The sequence below is a fragment of the Capsicum annuum genome, chromosome 12 (assembly GCF_002878395.1).
Source record: "Capsicum annuum cultivar UCD-10X-F1 chromosome 12, UCD10Xv1.1, whole genome shotgun sequence".
Classification (NCBI taxonomy): Eukaryota; Viridiplantae; Streptophyta; class Magnoliopsida; order Solanales; family Solanaceae; genus Capsicum; species Capsicum annuum.
The window spans coordinates 19,810,089-19,817,570 of NC_061122.1; the positions used below are offsets into that span (position 1 = coordinate 19,810,089).

The following is a 7,482-nucleotide window of genomic DNA, read 5'->3' on the forward strand; positions in this document are numbered from 1 at the left end:
GAAATGGAAAAGTGTATTGGAAACAGTCGTCCAACTTTAGGCCCCTTTGCAATTATCATCCCTGACACCTGATCCTGCATAATACAACCATTACGAGAAAAATTCACATCACAATTGTTATCTACTAATTGTCCAACTGAAATAAGACTAGTGGATAGTTTTGGTGACACAGAAACATTGTTGAAAGTTTTAGTAATATCCCCAACCTTGGTAATGGGTAAATTATTATCATTGGCAACTTGAATATGTGATGGACCATGATACTTACGAATATTTTTTAGCATACTAGATGAGTTGGATATATGATTGGAAGCGCCAGAATCAACAGGCCAAAAATTAGATGCAAGATTATTACCTTGTAGCCCTAAAGCTGAAAAGGCTGAAATGATCATTTGTCTTACTATTTCAAGAGTAAGAACTTGTCCCGAAGATGAGTTCTCAGTAGTGAAATCATTTGTCTCATCTTGAAAAGCATTGACCTTACGGGTTTGAGGGCGTGTGAGACATTCTTTGATAATGTGTCCTTGTTGTTTGCAATAATTTCAAAACCTCCTACCACAATTGCTAGCAATATGACCATATTCCTTGCAACTGTAGCATTAAGTTCTAGTCATATCCCTACCCTTTCCTTTACCTTGGGCAGCAAATGCTACAACAATATCATCAACTTGCTTGAAAGCATTTTGGTGTGATAAAACGTTGTTCTTCATGGAGTAATTCCCTAAAACAAATATTCAAGGAGGGAGACGGTCACGATTCATCAAGTGGGAGCAAACACTCTCAAACTCAGAGCGTAACTTCATCAAAAATTGATCTCGTTTTCTTTGCTCATGAACTTGCCGAACTACAGAGGGATTCGACAGGTATTTTGACATAAATAATATCCGTAAATTCAGCCCATAAGTTCTGAAATCTAGAAAAATAATCCTGAACAGAAAGACCTCCTTGAGAGTAATTAGCAATTTCATACTCTAAGTGAAAGCGTTAGGCACTATTATCTTGGTTGTAAACCTTTTGTAAATAATCCCACATGGCTTTAACTGTCTTGTAAAGCCTGAGATTAAGAACAATAAGAGGGTCAATTGACCTTAAAAGTCATGTCATCACCCGAGCATCTTTAATCTTCCATTCACCTAACTTTGTCGGATTAGTAGGAGCAGGATCGGCTCCATCTATATGGCCCTATAGTTCTTTTCCGGTGATAAATAACTGAAAATGAAACTCCCATGATGAAAAATTCTTTCTAGTGAAATGAACGCTGAATGATTCAATCTGATATGAAGTCATATTTATGAAAACTAGAAACACTGACTCAAAAAAATAAAAGCAAAATGACCAAGATCAAAATTCAAGGTATTAATTGCCGAGGAACAATCAACAAAACCAAAATTTTTAAAAAAGATTGAAAGGAACCACAAATGAACTCTATGAGACAAGATAGTCAAGAGAAGGCTCTGATACCATGTCAATTTTCTGCTGAATGTCTCTCAATATTGAGAGTCTTGACATTAAATAGAAAATATTTAATGATTACATTTCTAAAGATCCGTCTTACTATCCCTAAGGATCAGTTTTTCTATCCCTCTAAATTCGCTATTCTATCCTACAAAATCTGCACTACCAAAACCATTATTATTCTCTTTAATTACTAAATCAAATCTATGTAATTGTAGACACCTAATTTTGTCCCTCCCAAAAATCCAATTCATCCATTTTTACCTCGCATTAGCATACGCCCTCACCCATATGATTATAACCCACAAAAATACAAAAATAACAAAATTTCAATAAATCTTTAATATTCCCTTATCCTAACAAACATTATCTCAACCAATTCACACCCCTTACCTCCCCTACCCTACCTCACACCCCACATATATACCCCCACCCCTAAGCCCTCTCTACCTATATACCCCCACCTCCCTACCCAGCACTCATATTTTTAAGGGGCCCACAGTAGCAAGAATAAGGGAGCATAAGTTCATACGCACACACATATATAATACACATACACATTGAGGGGAAAGCACAAATAAAAGGGGATATTCACGCACACCATCACACATCACTCTCACAATCTCTCACAAACACCCCATATTCTCACACTTCATTCTTCCATAACAATACAGAATCCTCACAACTCTGACAACACACATAATTCAATCTACACAGAATCACACACAGAGTTCACGGGAATACACAGATCGGAGAAGAAGAAAAATGCTCATCCTATTCTTTCTATATACACACATAGGCACCCACTGAAATTGGGAGAGAGAGAGAGAGGGACGATCCAGGAGTTGATCGGAAAGGGAGTGAACGGAACACGGTGGGTTATTTGAGTTTTTTGGTGAATGTTTTCGTTGAAATCGTCTAATCCCCGCCGGATTCCATCACACAGATCCAGAATTGGCTCCACTATTTGAAAATTGATGAAATCGAATCGAAATCCGCTAAGTTGCGATTCCCAATTCTGTTGTTCTGTCAAACTTCTCATCGAAATTGGTTGTAGCTCATCGGATAAGCCACCACAGTCCCGAAATCCTCCATAAGTGGCCATTCGACTTGATTCCGGTGAAGCCTAGCTGTAAATCGAGTTCGGATTTGTCCTTTTTTTGTGATTTTTTGTTTCGGGTCAACGAAAAAAATAGAACAGAAGGGGAGTATATCGAAGTTGGGATTTGGTCGTTGTTGAGGTACAATGTTGAGGTTCCATTGGTTCGCAAGCTCCGATCGATCGCAAGTTGTTCGGAATAAAGTCGTCAATTGAGGTCCAACTCTATTCTTTTCCTCTTTTATTTTTACGATACTTCATATATGAGATTGAGTATTTGTGTGTTGTGTGATCTTTGTTGGTGGTGAATAATCACTTATGTTGATAGGTTGTTGATTCTTTTGGTTACGAATTGTATGTGAGGTAAATGATGAACATTGAGTTTACGGGGTTATGGATTGTTGGAAATAGTAGCATGAATTGTTATGTTTGAATCTTGATTTAAAATTAGATAATTAGATTTGGGTGGGATTGAGAATTGAAAATGGACAGAAAGTAAACATGATTTGTTCGTATTGATTAATTGATGTTTGTTTGATGCAAAATAGCCGTCAAATTTGCTAAGTTTGATAATATCACGTTCTAGATCGAAACTAGTAGGCAAATGCTAGATGGGGTAGGCAAATAGGAATGGTATTTTGTTGAATGTTTGAATGTGCGTGTGAACGTTTCTTTCCACTTTATCACATAAGATTTGATGATATATTCATTCGCCAGGGAATGCCCCAAGATTATACTGTACTTATTCACCGGGGAATGCCCCGAGATTATATTGTACTTATTCATCGGGGAATGTCCCGAAGTATTTTGTACTCGGAAGAAGTCCGTGATGAAGGCCCCAGGCATCGGGTAAAGCATTGGAGCGTAGTTTAGGATTAGTGTGGTTAGCGTAGGTTTACATTTTCGCATTTTTCTATTTTGGGACTGTATAATTAGACTGGACATTATATTCTTTGATATTCATTTTATTTGTGTTTGTTTGTTTAATTGTTGTGTGTATACGTGGTTTATATATTCTTTGTGTCAAAATTAGTCGATACGCTCCACCAAGCGACCGTGGTCGAACCACGGGATCGAGGGTGCCTAACACCTTCCCTTCGGTCAACAGAATTCCTTAGTCGAAATTTCTGCTTGCAAACTAGTTTTAAACAGTCAAATCATTTTGAAAAAGATTTTCCAAAGGTGACTTGGCACATCGAATTATGCCAAGTGACGACCCTGAGTTTAAATGTAAAAAATCCTTTTTCGAAACAAATTTTTCTTCTTCTCACTTAATAATAAAAACCCTTTCGAACATAAAATCTAATCTTTTGGTTAAAATAGGGGTGTGACAGCAATTACACTAATATACAACAATGTATGGTTACATTAATATCAACAATATTTACAACATACTAACACAAATAATGCAATTTGCTTCCTACTAAAATTATTAGTTGAGAATTAAAGGGGTTTAGAAAATGCCATCCCCATGTACAAAATTATATCAAAAAAATCTTTTAATCAATTGGATAAACATTGGGAAAAAATCAAATACAATTCAATAGGACAAACTTTCGGAAGAGGAAAAAACAAATAAATGAACAAGCATTGAACCATCCTTGCCGCTTTTTAGGATCGACAAGTGGAAATAATATTGAAACTTTCTCAAATTTCTCAAAGACAAGTGATTGAGATGTAATTAGTTAACGAAATTATAGTTCCTCCTGATCTCTCCATTACGACCTTTGAGTACATCCAAAGTACCCATGTGAACCATTGCAGCTGCAAACTTTCTAGCCCAAATTGAACCATATCTAAGCATTGTAGTCCACCAGTTTAGCAGTTGTAGGAAGTGACATCAATGTTTGATCAGATACCAAAAATCCCTTTTGACTCTTTAATGCCAAGTAATATTTGCTATCCAACTTGGTTGGGGTCAGTACATCAAGGTTCGCGGGATTATCAGTTCTGTTCCATTTGTTAGAGCTTCTAGTGGACAAATGGACTTCAAGAAATTAGAATATTCAGGATCAATTGGTAGATTTTGCTGATTGTTTTGAGGGTACAAACAGTTAGCAAAAACAGCGCAATGTGCAATGCCAATGGAATGTGCGCCAGAGAGGGTCACCATTTCATCAACTAACATACCTTTCCTAGGAAAATCATTCATGATTTCCTTCGCATCAAAGAAAGGAGAAGGAAGGTTGGCCAATGTTTCAGAGTCAATAGAAACATGTCCATCGCGACGTCCAGCTTGGACATCATAGTCTATTCTCCCCACTTTATAGGAACTATCCCTAGCAGCAAATGCAAGTATGTCTGCACAGGAGACAGTTCCAGGGCAGGCAGCCTCAAGTGCAGCTTTTGCAGCATCAATCACCTCAAAACCTAGTAAATTATTCTTGTTGGGAATACCTGCCTTCTTGGAATTTTGTCCATCCAATAACACAGATGCATCACACCCCTAATTAAAGCACACAATATGTTGGCATTATAAGACAATGTAACCATCAAACTAGCAAGATAAAATGTTAGGAAAATTAATTGCATACATACCCTAACGAAGCAATCGTAAAATGTAACCTAATAAGGCCAACAACAATGTCTGGATTACGTGACACGACTTTGTTGACAATATTTGAACAATGTTTTCAGCGTAGGGACAGCTATATCTATAGTAACCTACTCTAATTGGTGGCAACAGTGCTCGATAGGTAAGAATAGATGATGAAAATGATAAAATCAGGCAAGCAAAAAGTGCTACAATTGAAACATTGAAGCCTTTGGAATCCATATTGATCTTTTTTTTAATTAATTGGCTCTCTTGATCAAGTGATGGACGGTGAAGAGTTGAGATAGGTTGCTACTCAACTCAGGGACATGTTCCCAGATACACTCACACGACAAGAACTAGGAGATATATAAAGTTAGAAGTGCAGGAATAAAGTAAATAGAAGACTCAAGGTTTTTACGTGGAAACTCCTTGCTCAAGGGGGAAAAAATCACCACCTGCCTCCAGGATTTCTAAGCTCCACTATACTCAAGCAAATTCTTGAATACAGACTCCACGGAATTAACCTCCTAATCCTTTGTTTCCTAGCAACAACTCTATTACAAGGAAATGCAAGCAGTACCTCTACTGCTTCAACTTCTAGCTAAATCTAACTGGACTCCACAAGCTAACTCTAGCTTGAACAATCACCTAACTCTACACGATTACAATGAAAGGTTTGCACCTTAACATCTACTACAATCATAAGCTAATGTAGGCAAACATTGAAGAACAAAATACAAAGACTCAAATACAATAAGGAAGTAAAAATATAACTCAATTAACAATCAGTTTCCTATTGCAGTGTGGAGTCTCTGATTTAGCTTCTGAAAGATATTTAGTTGTGAGAATATGGAAACATTTTTTTCTTGTTGAGAAAGATTAGCAACATATAGTATGACACAAGAAAACCTAGAGAGATATCATTGGTTGAGGCAAAAAGGTGGCGGCAGGTTTTTCCACCAACTTTTATACTTTGTGTCAGTTGTGACTGTTGACCGTGATAGTGACAGGTGAACCCAACCTATTTTGTCATCACAAAAACTCCTGTAAAAAGGTCCCACATACAAATTACATATAGTTTTCAATCATCAAAATTAAGGACTTAACAATTTCCCCCTTTATGATATGACAAACCTATGAAAGCATTCAACATTTTTAAAACATCCACACACAGCATAGTCTACACCTCAGCGCAATACGCCACAAGGCTATGCCAAGCCAGTGTTCCCAACCAATTCCTCTATTGTTGATGCCTATAAGAATATAAGAATTCTACACCTTATTCCCTGATACAAGATCGATAAAGGAGACACAAAACAAATACCAAAATAGTCCACAAGTTGGAAGAACCGAGGACCCCTTTGGTGACCACTCTTGGATTCACTACAACAACAATGAAAACACAATAACAACAAGATATTAAGGTGTTCAACACCTCTAAAATCAATGAGCCAACAAACTAGATTAACAATACAAGCACAAGAACAAGAAGAACACAAAGTCTCGATTTTGGGACACCAAGCCCGAGAATGTACAACAATAACAATGAAATAGGTAACTTGACATATAAATGTACAAACACTATGAACCTAGGTGTATATTAAACACAAAGACCTAAGAATTCATACAAGTAACACCAAGCTCTACGGTGACCTCAAAGGAACGGGATTCCCAAGCAACCAACATTTCAAAATTAGCACCAACACAAGTGATATCCTCACTTGTTTACAAGGAATCCACCTTGAAAGACTCTCTCTCTAGAGCTCTCAAAATATCATCAAAATTATGAGAAAATGACCTAATATGTTCTATTTATAACCTAGGTTATAACTTATTACAAAATAATTAAAATACCCTTAATGAGCCATGGCAAAGGGGCTGCCTTGGAGTGTGCATATTGGATGTCTTTGGAGTGTTGGGACTTGTTCTCTACACTTCAAAGCTTGTTCCATTAGTTGGGTTGCCACCCGAGATCGAGTCTTTACGTATTGGTCCACAATCACGATCGTACTTGTATCATTCTCTCCTTCTTGAAAAAGGATTCGACCTCGAATCCGAACCTTGCAAAATAATAGAAAGGACAAACAAACAAAAGTTCCTCAAGGTATGAGGGTTAGGATTAGTGTAATCAATCATAGCATCTTGCCAAGGTGGCTCAAACTTCACATAAACCCAAACATCCCTCTTACCTAAATACCCTCCCAAGAAAGAGTCAACTAGTCTATCCACATAAGTGTGACAAGAAACAAGGAACAAGAGTTGCTCATCAAGTGAAAAAATAAACTCTTCTTGGAACAACAAATAGGCTTGAAAGCCAAGATAGGAATATAGACACGTAATTTTGTCCTTTCTCGAAAATATTATTTTTTTTAAATTTTCATTTTTATTTTTA

At 37.0% G+C, this 7,482-nt stretch overlaps 1 pseudogene; it reads right to left on the bottom strand.

The window, feature by feature from the left end:
- Positions 1-2,765: 2,765 nt before the first annotated feature.
- Positions 2,766-7,217, bottom strand: LOC107850104 (annotated as a pseudogene).
- Positions 7,218-7,482: the final 265 nt, after the last annotated feature.